This window comes from Arachis hypogaea, chromosome 18, assembly GCF_003086295.3.
Source record: "Arachis hypogaea cultivar Tifrunner chromosome 18, arahy.Tifrunner.gnm2.J5K5, whole genome shotgun sequence".
In the NCBI taxonomy this organism is placed as follows: Eukaryota; Viridiplantae; Streptophyta; class Magnoliopsida; order Fabales; family Fabaceae; genus Arachis; species Arachis hypogaea.
In genome coordinates this window covers 45,004,298-45,024,802 of record NC_092053.1, presented here as the reverse complement: position 1 = coordinate 45,024,802, position 20,505 = coordinate 45,004,298, and the positions used below count along the sequence as shown (strand labels likewise).

Below are 20,505 nucleotides of genomic sequence, written 5' to 3'. Positions count from 1 at the left end.
CTTTTAGGGATGTTTTTATTAGTTTTTATGTTAAATTTATATTTCTGGACTTTACTATGAGTTTGTGTGTTTTTCTGTGATTTCAGGTATTTTCTGGCTGAAATTGAGGGACTTGAGCAAAAATCAGATTCAGAGGTTGAAGAAGGACTGCTGATGCTGTTGGATTCTGACCTCCCTGCACTCAAAGTAGATTTTCTGGAGCTACAGAACTCCACATGGCGCGCTCTCAACGGCATTGGAAAGTAGACATCTAGGGCTTTCCAGCAATATATAATAGTCTATACTTTTCTCGAGTTTAGACGACGCAAAAGGGCGTTGAACGCCAGTTCTACGCTGCTGTCTGGAGTTAAACGCCAGAAACACCTCACGAACCAGAGTTGAACGCCAAAAACATGTTACAACTTGGCGTTCAACTCCAAAAGAAGCCTCTGCACGTGTAAACTTCAAGCTCAGCCCAAGCACACACCAAGTGGGCCCTGGAAGTGGATTTATGCATCAATTACTTACTTCTGTAAACCCTAGTAACTAGTTTAGTATAAATAGGACTTTTTACTATTGTATTTTCATCTTCAGATCATTTAGAGTCTTGGTTACTCCAGTTCTCCTCTGGGGCCGAGACCAATGAACTCCATTATCACTTATGTATTTTCAACGGTAGAGTTTCTGCACTCCATAGATTAAGGTGTGGAGCTCTGCTGTTCCTTATGATTTAATGCAAAGTACTACTGTTTTCTATTCAATTCAACTTATTCCGCTTCTAAGATATCCATTCGCACCCAAGAACATGATGAATGTGATGATTATGTGACTCTCATCATCATTTTCACTTATGAATGCGTGCCTGACAAACACTTCTGTTCTACATGCAAACAAGCTAGAATGAATATCTCTTGGATATCTAATACAGGGGACTGAGTCCAAGTTATCAGTGTCTTCGTGGTATAAGTTAGAACCCATGGATGGCCATTCCTGAGATCCGAAAAGTCTAAACCTTGTCTGTGGTATTCTGAGTAGGATCTGGGAAGGGATGGCTGTGACGAACTTCAAACTCGCGAGTGCTGGGCGTAGTGACAGGTGCAAAAGGAGGGTGAATCCTATTCCAGTATGTTCGAGAACCTCCAGATGATTAGCCGTGCCGTGACAGAGCATTTGGACCTTTTTCACAGAGAGGATGGGATGTAGCCATTGACAACGGTGATGCCTTACAGAAAGCTTGCCATGGAAAGGAGTAGGAATGATTGGATGAAGACAGCAGGAAAGCAGAGGTTCAGAGGAACGAAAGCATCTCTATACGCTTATTTGAAATTCTCACCAATGATATACATAAGTATTTCTATCTTTATTTTCTGTTTATTTATTATTATTATTATTCGAAAACTCCATAACCATTTGATATCCGCCTGACTGAGATTTACAAGGTGACCATAGCTTGCTTCACACCAACAATCTCCGTGGGATCGACCCTTACTCACGTAAGGTTTTATTACTTGGACGACCCAGTGCACTTGCTGGTTAGTTGTATCGAAGTTGTGACAAATTATGAATTAAGATTAGAGCACCAAGTTTTTGGAGCCATTACTAGGGATCACAATTTCGTGCACCAAGTTTTTGGCGCCGTTGCTGGGGATTGTTCAAGTTTGGACAACTGACGGTTCATCTTGTTGCTCAGATTAGGTAATTTTCTTTTTGTTTTATTTTCAAAAATTTTTCAAAAATCTTTCAAAAATTTCTCATCTGTTTTCGAAAATTATTCTAAATTTTTAAGAATGAATTCTAGTGTTTCATGAAGCATGTTGAAGCCTGGCTGGCTGTAAAGCCATGTTTAATCCTTTTGGACTGTGGCTTCCAACCATCAGCATAGAGGCAAGTTAATTGGAATATCAGCTGTTGCATGCCTGATTTATATCTTAAAGCTGGCTGGCTATTAAGCCATGCCCAACCCTTGGATTGGAGCTTTAGGCCAACATTGAAAGATTCCTGGGATTCTTATTAAAAATTTTGAATTTCTTATTTTCCTTTTCCTATATGTTTTTCGAAAAATATAAAATAAAAATACAAAAAAAAATTTATAAAATCATAAAAAATCAAAAAATATTTTGTATTTCTTGTTTGAGTCTTGAGTCAAATTTTTAAGTTTGGTGTCAATTGTATTTTTTCTAAAAATTTATGCATTTTTCGAAAATTCATACATTCATAGTGTTCTTCATGATCTTCAAGTTGTTCTTGGCCAGTCTTCTTGTTTGATCTTCATATTTTATTGTTTTGTATCTTTTCTTGTTTTTCATATGCATTCTTGCATTCATAGTGTCTATACATAAAAAATTTTTAAGTTTGGTGTCTTGCATGTTTTCTTTTCTTGAAAATTTTTCAAAAATAAGTCTTGATGTTCATCTTGATCTTCAAAGTATTCTTGGTGTTCATCTTAACATTCATAGTGTTCTTGCATGCATTGTGTGTTTTGATTCATAATTTTTATGTTATGAGTCTTTTTCATGTTTTTCTCTTTCATCATTAAAAATTCAAAAATAAAAAAAAAATATCTTTCCCTTTTTCACTCATAAAATTTCAAAAATTGGATTGACTCTTTCAAAAATTTTTAAAATTTAATTGTTTCTTATGAGTCAAATCAAATTTTCAATTTAAAAATCTTATCTTTTTCAAAATCTTTTTCAAAAATCAAATCTTTTTCATTTTCTTATTTATTTTCGAAAATTTTAAAAATATTTTTTTAAAAATCTTTTTCTTAATTTTACATCATATTTTCGAAAATATCATCAACAATTAATGTTTTGATTCAAAAATTTCAAGTTTGTTACTTACTTGTTAAGAAAGATTCAAACTTTAAGTTCTAGAATCATATCTTGTAATTACTTGTGAGTCAAGTCATTAATTTTGATTTTTAAAATCAAATCTTTTTCAAAACTAATTTTAATCATATCTTTCTATCATATCTTTTTAAATCATATTTTTTTCAAAAATTTGATTTTAAAATATCTTTTCTAACTTCTTATCTTCTTATATTTTCAAAATTGAATTTCAAATCTCTTTCAACTAACTAATTGATTTTTTGTCTCTTATCTTTTTCAAAACTACCTAACTAACTATCCCTCTCTAATTTTCGAAAATACCTCCCTCTTTTTCAAAAATTCTTTATAATTAATTAATTGTTTCAATTTTTTAATTTTAATTTTAATTTTATCTTAATTTTCAAAAATCATTAACTCTTTTTCAAAATTAATTTTCGAAATTCCCTCTACCTCATCTTCTTCTATTTATTTAATTACTTACTAACACTTCTCTTCATCTCATATCTCTGCTCTCCTCACCCTTGTGTTTGGATTCTCCTCCCTTCTCTTTCCTTGCATTACATTCTTTTCTTCTTCTACTCACACAAAGGAATCTCTATACTGTGACATAGAGGATTCCATATTTTCTTTGTTATTCCCTTCTTTGTCATATGAGCAGGAGCAAGGACAAGAACATTCTTGTTGAAGCAGATCCTGAACCTGAAAGGACTCTGAAGAGGAAACTAAGAGAAGCTAAAATACAACAATCCAAAGACAACCTTATAGGAATTTTCGAACAGGAAGAGGAGATAGCAGCCGAAAATAATAATAATGCAAGGAGGATGCTTGGTGACTTTACTGCACCTAATTCCAATTTACATGGAAGAAGCATCTCCATCCCTACCATTGGAGCAAACAATTTTGAGCTTAAACCTCAATTAGTTTCTCTGATGCAACAAAACTGTAAGTTTCATGGACTTCCATCTGAAGATCCCTTTCAGTTCTTAACTGAATTCTTGCAGATGTGTGACACTGTTAAGACTAATAGAGTAGATCCTGAAGTCTACAGGCTCATGCTTTTCCCGTTTGTTGTAAGAGACAGAGCTAGAATATGGTTGGACTCTCAACCTAAGGATAGCATGAACTCTTGGGATAAGCTGGTCAAGGCTTTCTTAGCCAAGTTCTTTCCTCCTCAAAAGCTGAGTAAGCTTAGAGTGGATGTTCAAACCTTCAGACAGAAAGAAGGTGAATCCCTCTATGAAGCTTGGGAGAGATACAAGGAACTGACTAAAAAGTGTCCTTCTGACATGCTTTCAGAATGGACCATCCTGGATATATTCTATGATGGTCTATCTGAATTAGCTAAGATGTCATTGGATACTTCTGCAGGTGGATCCATTCACCTAAAGAAAACGCCTACAGAAGCTCAAGAACTCATTGACATGGTTGCTAACAACCAGTTTATGTACACTTCTGAGAGGAATCCTGTGAGTAATGGGACGCCTCAGAAGAAGGGAGTTCTTGAAGTTGATACTCTGAATGCCATATTGGCTCAGAATAAAATATTGACTTAGCAAGTTAATATGATTTCTCAGAGTCTGAATGGAATGCAAGCTGCATCCAACAGTACTCAAGAGGCATCTTCTGAAGAAGAAGCTTATGATCCTGAGAATCCTACAATAGCAGAGGTGAATTACATGGGTGAACCTTATGGGAACACCTATAACCCCTCATGGAGAAATCACCCAAATTTCTCATGGAAGGATCAACAAAAGCCTCAACAAGGCTTTAATAATGGTGGAAGAAACAGTTTAGCAATAGCAAGCCTTTTCCATCATCCACTCAGCAACAGACAGAGAACTATGAACAAAATACCTCTAATTTAGCAAACTTAGTCTCTGATCTATCTATGGCCACTATGAGTTTCATGAATGAAACAAGGTCCTCCATTAGAAATTTAGAGGCACAAGTGAGCCAGCTGAGTAAGAAGATCACTGAAACCCCTCCTAGTGCTCTCCCAAGCAATACAGAAGAAAATCCAAAAGGAGAGTGCAAGGCCATTGATATAACCATCATAGCCGAACCCAAGGAGGAAGGGGAGGACGTGAATCCCAAGGAGAAAGACCTCCTGGGACGTCCAGTGATCAATAAGGAGTTTCCCTCTGAGGAACCAAAGGAATCTGAGACTCATCTAGAGACCATAGAGATTCCATTGAACCTCCTTATGCCATTCATGAGCTCTGAAGAGTACTCTTCTTCTGAAGAGAATGAAGATGTTACTGAAGAGCAAGTTGCCAAGTTTCTTGGTGCAATCATGAAGCTGAATGCCAATTTATTTGGTAAACAGACTTGGGGAGATGAACCTCCCCTGTTCACCAATGAACTAAATGCATTGGATCAACTGAGACTGCCTCAGAAGAAACAGGATCCTGGAAAGTTCCTAATACCTTGTACCATAGGCACCATAACCTTTGAGAAGGCTCTATGTGACCTTGGGTCAGGAATAAACCTCATGCCACTCTCTGTAATGAAGAAACTGGGAATCTTTGAGGTGCAAGCTGCTAAAATCTCATTAGAGATGGCAAACAACTCAAGAAAAGAGGCTTATGGACAAGTAGAGGACGTGTTAGTAAAGGTTGAAGGCCTTTACATCCCTGCTGATTTCATAATCCTGGATACTGGAAAGGATGAGGATGAATCCATCATTCTTGGAAGACCCTTCCTAGCCACAACAAGAGCTGTGATTGATGTAGACAGAGGTGAATTAGTCCTTCAATTGAATGAGGACTCCCTTGTGTTTAAAACTCAAGGTCACCTTTCTGTAAACATGGAAAAGAGGCATGATGAGCGGATAATTTATACGCTTTTTGGCATTATTTTTAGTATGTTTTTAGTAGGATCTAGTTACTTTTAGGGATGTTTTCATTAGTTTTTATGTTAAATTCACATTTCTGGACCTTACTATGAGTTTGTGTGTTTTTCTGTAATTTCAGGTATTTTCTGGCTGAAATTGAGGGACTTGAGCAGAAATCAGATTCAGAGGTTGAAAAAGGACTGCTGATGCTGTTGGATTCTGACCTCCCTGCACTCAAAGTGGATTTTCTGGAGCTACAGAACTCGAAATGGCGCGCTTTCAATTGCGTTGGAAAGAAGACATCCAGGGCTTTCCAGCCATATATAATAGTCCATACTTTGGCCAAGAATAGACGATGTAAACTGGCGTTCAACACCAGCTCTCTGCCCAAATCTGGCGTCCAGCGCCAGAAAAGGACCCAAAACCAGAGTTGAACGCCCAAACTGGCACAAAAGCTGGCGTTCAACTCCACAAATGGCCTCTGCACGTGCAACACTCAAGCTCAGCCCAAACACACACCAAGTGGGCCCAGGAAGTGGATTTATGCATCAATTACTTACTCATGTAAACCCTAGTGACTAGTTTATTATAAATAGGACCTTTTACTAGTCTTTTAGACATCTTTGGTCTCAGTTTTAATCCATTGTTCATCTTAGGAGACTATTGATCACGTTTTAGGGGGCTGGCCATCTCGGCCATGCCTGGACCTTTCACTTATGTATTTTTAACGGTAGAGTTTCTACACTCCATAGATTAAGGTGTGGAGCTCTGCTGTTCCTCAAAGATTAATGCAAAGTACTACTGTTTTCTATTCAATTCATCTTATTTCGCTTCTAAGATATCCATTCACACCCAAGAACGTGATGAAGGTGATGATTATGTGTGACGCTCATCACCATTCCCCTCTATGAACACGTGCCTGACAAACACTTCTGTTCTACATGAAATAAGCTAGAATGAATATCTCTTAGATCTCTTAACCGGAATCTTCGTGGCGTACGCTTGAATGATGGCGGCATTCAAGAGAATCCGAAAAGTCTAAACCTTGTCTGTGGTATTCCGAGTAGGATTCAATGATTGAATGACTGTGACGAGCTTCAAACTCGCGAGTGCTGGGCGTTAGTGACAGACGCAAAAGGAGGGTGAATCCTATTCCAGCATGATCGAGAACCGACAGATGAATAGCCGTGCCGTGACAGGGTGCGTGAGCATATTATTCACTGAGAGGAGGGGATGTAGCCACTGACAACGGTGATGCCCTTGCATACAGCCAGCCATGGAAAGGAGTAAGACTGATTGGATGAAGATAGCAGGAAAGCAGAGATTCAGAGGAACGAAAAGCATCTCCATTCGCTTATCTGAAATTCCTACCAATGATTTACATAAGTACCTCTATCCCTATTCTATTATTTATTATTCGAAAACATCATTATCAATTTATATCTGCCTGACTGAGATTTGCAAGGTGACCATAGCTTGCTTCATACCAACAATCTCCGTGGGATTCGACCCTTACTCACGTAAGGTATTACTTGGACGACCCAGTGCACTTGCTTGTTAGTTGTATCGAAGTTGTGAACCATGGTATTGGCACCATGTTCTTGGCGCCATTGCCAGGGAAAGAAAGAGCCATGAATTTTACATAATTAAAGTGTAATCACGATTACGCGTACCAAGTTGCTCACATTGCCAGGGATTGTTCAAGCCTGGACATCACAATTTCGTGCACCAAGTTTTTGGCGCCGTTGCCGGGGATTGTTCGAGTTTGGACAACTGACGGTTCATCTTGTTGCTCAGATTAGGTAATTTTCTTTTTATTTTATTTTCAAAAATTTTTTAAAAAATATTTCTAAAATTTTCTCATCTGTTTTCGAAAAAATTATAAAAATGTTTTCAAAAATTTGATTCAAAATTTTTAAAGATGAATTCTAGTGTTTCATGAAGCATGTAAAGCCTGGCTGGCTGTAAAGCCATGTCTAAATTTATTTGGACTGAGGCTTGCAATTTGTTATCAAGAGCAATATACTCTGGTGTTAAATGCTGAAGCTTGGCTGGCCATTGGCCATGTCTAGTGTTTTGGACTGGAGCTTTCATTGAAAGCTTGGCTGGCTAATGAGCCATGTCTAATTCCTGGACTGAAGCTTTAGACTAAGAATGCAAGATTCCTGGAATTCATGTTAAAAATTTTGGAATCCTTATTTTTTCTTTTTCATATAATTTTCAAAAAAAAAAATCCAAAAAAATTAGAAAATCAAAAAAATCAAAAATATTTTTGTGTTTCTTGTTTGAGTCTTGAGTCATGTTATAAGTTTGGTGTCAATTGCATATGCATCTTGCATTTTTTCGAAAATATCATGCATTCATAGTGCTCTTCATGATCTTCAAGTTGTTCTTGGTAAGTCTTCTTGTTTGATCTTGATGATTTTTTGTTTTGTGTCTTTTCATGTTTATCATATGCATTCTTGAATTCTTAGTGCGTAAGCATTAAAGAATTCTACGTTTGGTGTCTTGCATATTTTTTTTGCATTAAAAATTTTTCAAAATTGTGTCTATGATGTTCATCTTGACATTCATAGTGTTCTTGGTGTTCATCTTGACATTCATAGCATTCTTGCATGAATTCATTGTTTTGATCTAAAAATTTCATGCATTGCATAATTTTCATGTTTTTCATAAAAATTTCAAAAATAAAAAAAAATATCTTTCCCTTTTTCTCTCATCAAATTCGAAAATTGAGTTGACTTTTTCAAAAATTTTAAAATCAAGTTGTTTCTTATGAGTCAAATCAAATTTTCAGTTTGAAAATCTTATCTTTTTCAAAATCTTTTTCAAAAATCAAATCTTTTTCAAAATTCTTAGTTATTTTCGAAAATTCCAAAAATATTTTTCAAAAATCTTTTTCTTATTTTTATATCAAATTTTCGAAAATAACATAAACAATTAATGTTTTGATTCAAAAATTTTAAGTTTGTTACTTGCTTGTTAAGAAAGATTCAAACTTTAAGTTCTAGAATCATATCTTGTGATTTCTTATGAATCAAGTCATTAATTGAGATTTTAAAAATCAAATCTTTTTCAAAACTAATTTCAATCATATCTTTTCAAAAATATCTTCTTATCTTATCTTTTTCAAAAATATCTTTTCAAAATATCTTTTCTAACTTCCTAACTTATTATCTTTTCAAAATTTGTTTCTACTAACTAACTAACTTTTTGTTTGTTTCTTAACTTTTTCAAAACTACCTAACTAACTCTCTCTCTCTAATTTTCGAAAATATCTTCCCTCTTTTTCAAAAATTTCTTTTTAATTAACTAATTATTCTTATTTTTATTTTTAATTTTTAAAAAAAAAATTTTCGAAAAAATACTAACAATTTTCAAAAACCATTTTCGACAATCACTAACTCTTTTTCAAAATAATTTTCGAAAATTATCCCTTCTCTCTCATCTTATTCTATTTATTTATTCATCTACTAACATCTCATCACACATCTCTGCCATCCTCACAGTTGTGTTTCTTCCATTATATTACATTCTTTGTCTCCCCCTCTTCTTCTACTCACACAGGGATCCCTATACTGTGGTATAAAGGATCTCTATTATTATTATTATTTTTCTGTGCCCTCTTTTTTGTCATATGAGCAGGAGCAAGGATAAGAACATTCTTGTGGAAGCAGATCCAGAACCTGAAAAGACTCTGAAGAAAAAATTAAGAGAAGCTAAAATACAACAATCCAGAGATAACCTTTCAGAAATTTTCGAACAGGAAGAGGAGATGGCAGCCGAAAATAATAATAATGTAAGGAAGATGCTTGGTGACTTTACTGCACCTAATTCCAATTTACATGGAAGAAGCATCTCCATTCCTGCCATTGGAGCAAACAACTTTGAGCTGAAACCTCAATTAGTTTCTCTGATGCAGCAGAACTGCAAGTTTCATGGACTTCCATCTGAAGATCCTTTTCAGTTCTTAACTGAATTCTTGCAGATATGTGATACTGTTAAGACTAATGGAGTAGATCCTGAAGTCTATAGGCTCATGCTTTTCCCTTTTGCTGTAAGAGACAAAGCTAGATTATGGTTGGATTCTCAACCCAAAGACAGCCTGAACTCTTGGGATAAGCTGGTCACGGCTTTCTTAGCCAAGTACTTTCCTCCTCAAAAGCTGAGCAAGCTTAGAGCTGATGTTCAAACCTTCAGACAGAAAGAAGGTGAACCCCTCTATGAAGCTTGGGAAAGATACAAACAGTTGACCAAAAAGTGTCCTTCTGACATGCTTTCAGAATGGACCATCCTGGATATATTCTATGATGGTTTATCTGAGCTATCAAAGATGTCACTGGACACTTCTGCAGGTGGTTCCATTCACCTAAAGAAAACGCCTGCAGAAGCTCAAGAACTCATTGACATGGTTGCTAATAACCAGTTCATGTACACTTCTGAAAGGAATCCTGTGAGTAATAGGACGCCTATGAAGAATGGAGTTCTTGAAGTTGACACTCTGAATGCGATATTGGCTCAGAATAAAATATTGACTCAACAAGTCAATATGATTTCTCAGAGTCTGAATGGAATGCAAGATGCATCCAACAGTACTCAAGAGGCATCTTCTGAAGAAGAAGCTTATGATCCTGAGAATCCTGCAATAGCAGAGGTGAATTACTTAGGTGAACCTTATGGAAACACCTATAACTCATCATGGAGAAATCATCCAAATTTCTCATGGAAGGATCAAAAGCCTCAACAAGGCTTTAATAATGGTGGAAGAAACAGGTTTAGCAATAGCAAGCCTTCTCCATCATCCGCTCAGCAACAGACAGAGAATTCTGAGAAGAATCCATCTAGCTTAGCAAACTTAGTCTCTGATCTATCTAAGGCCACTGTGAGTTTCATGAATGAAACAAGGTCTTCCATTAGAAATTTGGAAGCACATGTGGGCCAGCTGAGTAAAAGGATCACTGAAATCCCTCCCAGTACTCTCCCAAGCAATACAGAAGAGAATCCAAAGGGAGAGTGCAAGGCCATTGATATAAGCATCATGGCCGAACCTATGAGGAGAGGAGAGGACGTGAATCCCAAGGAGGAAGACCTCCTGGGACGTCCAGTGATCAATAAGGAGCTTCCCTCTGAGGAACCAAAGGACTCTGAGGCTCATCTAGAGACCATAGAGATTCCATTGAACCTCCTTATGCCCTTCATGAACTCTGATGAGTATTCCTCTTCTGAAGAGAATGAGGATGTCACTGAAGAGCAAACTGCCAAGTTTCTTGGTGCAATCATGAAGCTGAATGCCAAATTATTTGGCATTGATACTTGGGAAGTTGAACCTCCCTTGTTCATCAATGAACTAAGTGATCTGGATCAACTGACATTGCCTCAGAAGAGACAGGATCCTGGAAAGTTCATAATACCCTGTACCATAGGCACCATGATCTTTAAGGCTTTGTGTGACCTTGGTTCAGGAATAAACCTCATGCCCCTCTCTGTAATAGAGAAACTGGGAATCTATGGGGTGCAAGCTGCTAAAATCTCATTAGAGATGGCAGACAGTTCAAGAAAACAGGCTTATGGACAAGTAGAGGACGTGTTAGTAAAGGTTGAAGGCCTTTACATCCCTGCTGATTTCATAGTCCTGGATACTGGAAAGGAAGAGGATGAATCCATCATCCTAGGAAGACCTTTCCTGGCCACAGCAAGAGCTGTGATTGATGTTGACAGAGGTGAAATAGTCCTTCAATGGAATGAGGACTCCCTTGTGTTTAAAACTCAAGGATCTCCCTCTGCAACCATGGAGAGGAAGCAGAAAAAGCTTCTCTCAAAGCAGAGTCAACCAGAGCCCCCACAGTCAAACTCTAAGTTTGGTGTTGGGAGGCCATAACCAAACTCTAAGTTTGGTGTTGAACTCCCATATCCAAACTTTAAGTTTGGTGTTGGAGAGTCTCAACAAAGCTCTGCACATCTGTGAGGCTCCATGAGAGCCCACTGTCAAGCTATTGACATTAAAGAAGCGCTTGTTGGGAGGCAACCCAATTTTTATTTATCTAACTATATTTTCCTTAGTTATATGTCTTTGTAGGTTCATGATCATGTGGAGTCACAAAATAAATATAAAAATTGAAAATGGAATAAAAAACAGCAGAAGAAAAATCACACCCTGGAGGAGCATCTGTCTGGCGTTCAGCGCCAGAACAGAGCATGGTGCTGGCGCTGAACGCCCAAAATGGGCAGCTTCTGGGCACTGAACGCCAGAACAGGCATGGTTCTGGCGTTCAACGCCAGAAATGGCACACAAATGGGCGCTGAACGCCCAGAGTTGTGTGCAAAGGCATTTTTACATGCCTAATGGGTGCAGGGATGTAAATCCTTGAACACCTCAGGATCTGTGGACCCCACAGGATCCACTCAGGATCTGTGGACCCCACAGGATCCCCACTACCTCCACTCACATCCATCCACTCTTCCCCATAAACCTACCTCATAAACTCCACCTACCTTCAAAAATTCAAAACCAATTTCCCACCCAAACCCACCCATATGGCTGAAACCTTCCCCCCCTTCCCTTCCCTATATAAAGACCTCCATTCTTCATCAAATTCACACAACACATCCCTCTACACTCCTCTTGGCCGAAACCACATCTCCCTCTCCATATTTCTTCTTCTTCTTCTTCTATTCTTTTGTTTATGGCTCGAGGGCGAGCAATATTCTAAGTTTGGTGTGGTAAAAGCATAAGCTTTTTGTTTTTCCATTACCATTGATGGCACCTAAGACCGGAGAATTCTCTAGAAAGGGGAAAGGGAAGATAAAAGCTTCCACCTCCGAGTCATGGGAGATGGAAAGGTTCATCTCCAAAGCCCATCAAGACCACTTCTATGATGTTGTGGCCAAGAAGAAGGTGATCCTTGAGGTCCCTTTCAAACTCAAAAGAAATGAGTATCCGGAGATCCAACATAAAATTCAAAGAAGAGGTTGGGAAGTTCTAACAAATCCCATCCAACAAGTCGGCATCCTAATGGTTCAAGAGTTCTATGCTAATGCATGGATCACCAAGAACCATGATCAAAGTAAGAACCCGGATCCAAAGAACTATATTACAATGGTTCGGGGGAAATACTTAGATTTTAGTCTGGAAAATGTGAGGTTGGCGTTCAACTTGCCAAACATGGAAGAGAACGCACGCCCCTACACAAGGAGAGTCAACTTTCATCAAAGGTTGGACCAAGTCCTTATGGACATATGTGTAGAAGGAGCTCAATGGAAGATTGACTCCAAAGGCAAGCCGGTTCAACTAAGAAGATTGGACATCAAGCCTATAGCTAGAGGATGGTTGGAGTTCATTCAATGCTCAATCATTCCCACTAGCAACCGGTCTGAAGTTACTATAGACCGGGCCATCATGATCCATAGCATCATGATTGGAGAAGAGGTGGAAGTTCATGAGATTATACCTCAAGAACTCTACAAGGTGGCTGACAAGTCCTTCACTATGGCAAGGTTAGCCTTCCCTCACCTCATTTGCCATCTATGCTACTCAGTTGGAGCTTTCATAGAAGGAGATATCCTCATTAAAGAGGACAAGCCTATCACTAAGAAAAAGATGGAGCAAGCAAGAGAGCCCATTCATGGAGCTCAAGAGGCGCAGGAAGCTCATCACCATGAGATCCCGGAGATGCCTCAAATGCACTTCCCTCCACAAAACTATTGGGAGCAAATCAACACCTCCCTAGGAGAATTGAGTTCCAATATGGGACAACTAAGGGTGGAACATCAAGAGCACTCCATCATGCTTCATGAAATTAGAGAAGATCAAAAAGCAATGAGGGAGGAGTAACAAAGACAAGGAAGAGACATAGAAGAGCTCAAGGACATCATTGGTTCCTCAAGAAGGAAACGCCAGAGCTCAAGGACATCATTGGTTCCTCAAGAAGGAAACGCCACCATCACTAAGGTGGATTCATTCCTTGTTCTTGCTTTCTCTATTTTTCGTTTTCTATGTTATGTGCTTATCTATGTTTGTGTCTTTATTACATGATCATTAGTAGTTAGTAACTATGTCTTAAAGTTATGAATGTCCTATGAATCCATCACCTCTCTTAAATGAAAAATGTTTTAATTCAAAAGAACAAGAAGTACATGAGTTTCGAATTTATCCTTGAACTTAGTTTAATTATATTGATGTGGTGACAATGCTTCTTGTTTTCTGAATGTATGCTTGAACAGTGCATATGTCTTTTGAAGTTGTTGTTTAAGAATGTTAAGTATGTTGGCTCTTGAAAGAATGATGACTAGGAGACATGTTATTTGATAATCTGAAAAATCATAAAAATGATTCTTGAAGCAAGAAAAAGCAGCAAAGAACAAAGCTTGCAGAAAAAAAAAATAGGCGAAAAAAAAATAGAAAAAAAATATAGAAAGAAAAAGCAAGCAGAAAAAGCCAAAAGCTCTTAAAACCAAGAGGCAAGAGCAAAAAGCCAATAACCCTTAAAACCAAAAGGCAAGAGCAAATAAAAAGGATCCCAAGGCTTTGAGCATCAGTGGATAGGAGGGCCTAAAGGAATAAAATCCTGGTCTAAGCGGCTAAACCAAGCTGTCCCTAACCATGTGCTTGTGGCGTGTAGGTGTCAAGTGAAAACTTGAGACTGAGCGGTTAAAGTCAAGGTCCAAAGCAAAAAAAGAGTGTGCTTAAGAACCCTGGACACCTTTAATTAGGGACTTTAGCAAAGCTGAGTCACAATCTGAAAAGGTTCACCCAATTATGTGTCTGTGGCATTTATGTATCCGGTGGTAATACTGGAAAACAAAGTGCTTAGGGCCACGGCCAAGACTCATAAAGAAGCTGTGTTCAAGAATCATCATACTGAACTAGGAGAGTCAATAACACTATTCGAAATCTGAAGTTCCTATAGATGCCAATCATTCTGAACCTCAATGGATAAAGTGAGATGCCAAAACTATTCAAGAGGCAAAAAGCTATAAGTCCCGCTCATATGATTGAAGCTCTGTTTCATTGGTAGTTTGGAATTTATAGTATATTCTCTTCTTTTTATCCTATTTGATTTTCAGTTGCTTGGGGACAAGCAACAATTTAAGTTTGGTGTTGTGATGAGCGGATAATTTATACGCTTTTTGGCATTGTTTTTAGTATGTTTTTAGTAGGATCTAGTTACTTTTAGGGATGTTTTCATTAGTTTTTATGTTAAATTCACATTTCTGGACTTTACTATGAGTTTGTGTGTTTTTCTGTGATTTCAGGTATTTTCTGGCTGAAATTGAGGGACTTGAGCAGAAATCAGATTCAGAGGTTGAAAAAGGACTGCTGATGCTGTTGGATTCTGACCTCCCTGCACTCAAAGTGGATTTTCTGGAGCTACAGAACTCGAAATGGCGCGCTTCTAATTGCGTTGGAAAGAAGACATCCAGCGCTTTCCAGCAATATATAATAGTCCATACTTTGGCTAAGAATAGACGATGTAAACTGGCGTTCAACGCCAGCTCTCTGCCCAAATCTGGCGTCCAGCGTCAGAAAAGGAGCCAAAACCAGAGTTGAATGCCCAAACTGGCACAAAAGCTGGCGTTCAACTCCACATATGGCCTCTGCACGTGCAACACTCAAGCTCAGCCCAAACACACACCAAGTAGGCCCAGGAAGTGGATTTATGCATCAATTACTTATTCATGTAAACCCTAGTGACTAGTTTATTATAAATAGGACCTTTTACTAGTCTTTTAGACATCTTTGGTCTCAGTTTTAATCCATTGTTCATCTTAGGAGACTATTGATCACGTTTTAGGGGGCTGGCCATCTCGGCCATGCCTGGACCTTTCACTTATGTATTTTTAACGGTAGAGTTTCTACACTCCATAGATTAAGGTGTGGAGCTCTGCTGTTCCTCAAATATTAATGCAAAGTACTACTATTTTCTATTCAATTCATCTTATTTCGCTTCTAAGATATCCATTCGCACCCAAGAACGTGATGAAGGTGATGATTATGTGTGACGCTCATCACCATTCCCCTCTATGAACACGTGCCTGACAAACACTTCTATTCTACATGAAATAAGCTAGAATGAATATCTCTTAGATCTCTTAACCGGAATCTTCGTGGCGTACGCTAGAATGATGGCGGCATTCAAGAGAATCCAGAAAGTCTAAACCTTGTCTGTGGTATTCTGAGTAGGATTCAATGATTGAATGATGTGACGAGCTTCAAACTCGCGAGTGCTGGGCGTTAGTGACAGACGTAAAAGGAGGGTGAATCCTATTCCAGCATGATCGAGAACCGACAGATGAATAGACGTGCCGTGACAGGGTGCGTGAGCATATTATTCACTGAGAGGAGGGGATGTAGCCACTGACAACGGTGATGCCCTTGCATACAGCCAGCCATGGAAAGGAGTAAGACTGATTGGATGAAGATAGCAGGAAAGCAAAGATTCAGAGGAACGAAAAGCATCTCCATTCGCTTATCTGAAATTTCTACCAATGATTTACATAAGTACCTCTATCCCTATTCTATTATTTATTATTCGAAAACATCATTATCAATTTATATCTACCTGACTGAGATTTGCAAGGTGACCATAGCTTGCTTCATACCAACAATCTCCGTGGGATTCGACCCTTACTCACGTAAGGTAATACTTGGATGACCCAGTGCACTTGCTGGTTAGTTGTATCGAAGTTGTGAACCATGGTATTGGCACCATGTTCTTGGCGCCATTGCCAGGGAAAGAAAGAGCCATGAATTTTACATAATTAAAGTGTAATCACGATTACGCATACCAAGTTGCTCACGTTGCCAGGGATTGTTCAAGCCTGGACATCACAATTTCGTGCACCAAGGCACAGTAAGCTTCTCTCAAAACAGAGTCAACCAGAGCCCCCACAGTCAAACTCTAAGTTTGGTGTTGAGAAGCCTCAGCCAAACTCTAAGTTTGGTGTTGAACTCCCATATCCAAACTCTAAGTTTGGTGTTGGGAGTTTATAAAATTGACCTGATCACTTGTGTGGCTCCATGAGAGCCCACTGTCAAGCTATTGACATTAAAGAAGCGCTTGTTGGGAGGCAACCCAATTTTTATTTATCTAATTTTATTTTTATTTTTATTGTTCTTTCATGTTCTATTAGGTTTATGATCATGTGGAGTCACAAAATAAATAGAAAAATCAAAAATAGAATCAAAAACAGCAGAAGAAAAATCACACCCTGGAGGAAGGACTTTCTGGCGTTTAAACGCCAGTAAGGAGCATCTGGCTGGCGTTCAACGCCAGAACAGAGCATGGATCTGACGTTGAACGCCCAAAACAAGCAGCATCCTGGTGTTCAGACGCCAGGAATGCACACTGAGGAAAGCTGGCACTGAACGCCAGAAACATGCTGCATCTGGGCGCTGAACACCCAGAACAAGCACCAATTCGGCGTTTAAACGCCAGAATTGCATGCAAAGGCATCTTACATGCATAATTGGTGCAGGGATGCAATTCCTTGACACCTCAGGATCTGTGGACCCCACAAGATCATCTCAGCATCTGTGGACCCCACAGGATCCCCACCTACCTCCACTCATACTCTTCCCTATTCTCAATGTTCATCCTCTCTTCCCAATAAACACCCTTCCCCAAAACCCTTCACCAATCACCTCAAGCTCTCTTCCCTATCACCTATTCACCACTCACATCCATCCACTCTTCCCCATAAACCTACCTCATAAACCCCACCTACCTTCAAAATTCAAAATCACTTTTCCACCCAAACCCTTCCCATATGGCCGAACCTTAACCCCTCTCCCTCCACTATATAAACCCCTCAATTCTTATTCATTTTCACCCAACACAATCCTCTCTTCTTCTTCTTGGCCGAAACATAACCTCTCTCCCTCTCCTCCATTTCTTCTTCTTCATCATCTCTTCTTTCTTTTCTTGCTCGAGGGCGAGCAATATTCTAAGTTTGGTGTGGTAAAAACATAAGCTTTTTGTTTTTCCATTACCATTGATGGCACCTAAGACCGGAGAATCCTCTAGAAAAGGGAAAGGGAAGACAAAAGCTTCCACCTCCGAGTCATGGGAGATGGAAAGATTCATCTCCAAAGCCCATCAAGACCACTTCTATGATGTTGTGGCCAAGAAGAAGGTGATCCCCGAGGTCCCTTTCAAACTCAAGAAAAATGAGTATCCGGAGATCCGACATGAGATCTATAGAAGAGGTTGGGAAGTTCTAACAAACCCCATCCAAAAAGTTAGAATTCTAATGGTTCAAGAGTTCTATGCTAATGCATGGATCGCTAGGAACCATGATCAAAGTAAGAACCCGAACCCAAAGAATTATCTCACCATGGTTCGGAAGAAATACTTAGATTTTAGTTCGAAAAATGTGAGGTTGGCGTTCAACTTGCCAATGATGGAAGAGAACGCACGCCCCTACGCAAGAAGAGTCAACTTTGATCAAAGGTTGGACCAAGTCCTCATGGACATATGTGTGGAAGGAGCTCAATGGAAGATTGACTCAAAAGGCAAACCGGTTCAACTGAGAAGACTGGACCTTAAGCCTGTAGCTAGAGGATGGTTGGAGTTCATTCAACGCTCAATCATTCCCACTAGCAACCGGTCTAAAGTTACAATAGACCGGGCCATCATGATCCATAGCATCATGATTGGGGAGGAAGTGGAGGTTCAATGAGATTATACCTCAAGAACTCTATAAGGTGGCTGACAAGTCCTCCACTATGCCAAGGTTAGCTTTTCCTCACCTCATTTGCCATCTATGCAATTCGGCTGGGATTGACATAGAGGGAGATATCCTCATTGATGAGGACAAGCCCATCACTAAGAAAAGGATGGAGCAAACAAGAGAGCCCATTCATGGATCTCAAGAGACGCATGAAGAAGCTCATCACCAAGAAAACCATGAGATGCCTCAAGGGATGCACTTTCCTCCACAGAATTTTTGGGAGAAAATCAACACCTTCCTAGGAGAACTGAGTTCCAACATGGGACAACTAAGGGTGGAACATCAAGAGCACTCCATCATCCTTCATGAAATTAGAGAAGATCAAAGAGCAATAAGGGAGGAGCAACAAAGACAAGGAAGAGACATTGAAGAGCTCAAGGACATCATTGGTTTCTCAAGAAGAAAACGCCACCATCACTAAGGTAGACTCATTTCTTGTTCTCAAATTTTCTGTTTTTCGTTTTCTTTATGTTAAGTGCTTATCTATGTTAGTGTCTTATTACATGATCATTAGTATTTAGTAACTTTGTCTTAAAGTTATGAATGTCCTATGAATCCATCACCTCTCTTAAATGAAAAATGTTTTTAATTCAAAAGAACAAGAAGTACATGAGTTTCGAATTTATCCTTGAACTTAGTTTAATTATATTAATGTGGTGACAATACTTTTTGTTTTCTGAATGAATGCTTGAACAATGCATATGTCTTTTGAAGTTGTTGATTAAGAAAGTTAAACATGTTGGCTCTTGAAAGAATGATGACAAGGAGACATGTTATTTGATAATCTAAAAAATCATAAAAATGATTCTTGAAGCAAGAAAAAGCGGTGAATACAAAGCTTGCAGAAAAAAAAAGATGGCAAAAAAAATAGAAAAAGAAAGAGCAAGCAGAAAAAGCCAAAAGCTCTTAAAACCAAAAGGCAAAAGCAAAAAGCCAATAACCCTTAAAACCAAAAGGCAAGGGTAAATAAAAAGGATCCCAAGGCTTTGAGCATCAGTGGATAGGAGGGCCTAAAGGAATAAAATCCTGGCCTAAGCGGCTAAACCGAGCTGTCCCTAACCATGTGCTTGTGGCGTGAAGGTGTCAAGTGAAAACTTGAGACTGAGCGGTTAAAGTCAAGGTCCAAAGCAAAAATAGAGTGTGCTTAAGAACCCTAGACACCTCTAATTGGGGACTTTAGCAAAGCTGAGTCCCAATCTGAAAAGGTTCACCCAGTTATGTGTCTGTGGCATTTATGTATCCGGTGGTAATACTAGAAAACAAAGTGCTTAGGGCCACGGCCAAGACTCATAAAGTAGCTGTGTTCAAGAATCAACATACTGAACTAGGAGAATCAATAACACTATCTGAACTCTGAGTTCCTATAGATGCCAATCATTCTGAACCTCAATGGATAAAGTGAGATGCCAAAACTATTCAAGAGGCAAAAAGCTACAAGTCCCGCTCATCTGATTGGAGCTATGTTTCATTGATAGTTTAGAATTTATAGTATATTCTCTTCTTTTTATCCTATTTGATTTTCAGTTTCTTGGGACAAGCAACAACTTAAGTTTGGTGTTGTGATGAGCGGATAATTTATACGCTTTTTGGCATTGTTTTTAGTATGTTTTTAGTAGGATCTAGTTACTTTTAGGGATGTTTTTATTAGTTTTTATGTTAAATTCACATTTCTAGACTTTACTATGAGTTTGTGTGTTTTTCTGTGATTTCAGGTATTTTTCTGGCTGAAATTGAGGGACTTGAGCAAAAATCAGATTCAGAGGTTGAAGAAGGACTGCTGATGCTGTTGGATTCTGACCTCCCTGCACTCAAAGTGGATTTTCTGGAGCTACAGAACTCCAAATGGCGCGCTCTCAATGGCATTGGAAAGTAGAAATCTAGGGCTTTCCAGAAATATATAATAGTCCATACTTAGCCCGAGTTTAGACGACGCAAAAGGGCGTTGAACGCCAGTTCTACGCTGCTGTCTGGAGTTAAACGCCAGAAACACGTCACGAACCAGAGTTGAACGCCAAAAACACGTTACAACTTGGCGTTCAACTCCAAAAGAAGCCTCTGCACGTGTAAACTTCAAGCTTAGTCCAAGCACACACCAATTGGGCCCCGGAAGTGGATTTATGCATCAATTACTTACTT

General features: G+C 38.8%; 2 non-coding genes across 2 annotated transcripts; both read right to left on the bottom strand.

Moving 5' to 3' along the window:
• Nucleotides 1–3,991: 3,991 nt before the first annotated feature.
• Nucleotides 3,992–4,099, bottom strand: LOC112774707 (small nucleolar RNA R71). Its single transcript, XR_003189175.1, has one exon. It is a non-coding gene; the product is annotated as a small nucleolar RNA R71 (small nucleolar RNA).
• A 5,712-nt stretch (nucleotides 4,100–9,811) lies between these two features.
• Nucleotides 9,812–9,919, bottom strand: LOC112774003 (small nucleolar RNA R71). The gene has a single exon (XR_003188518.1). It is a non-coding gene; the product is annotated as a small nucleolar RNA R71 (small nucleolar RNA).
• Between the last annotated feature and the right edge of the window lie 10,586 nt (nucleotides 9,920–20,505).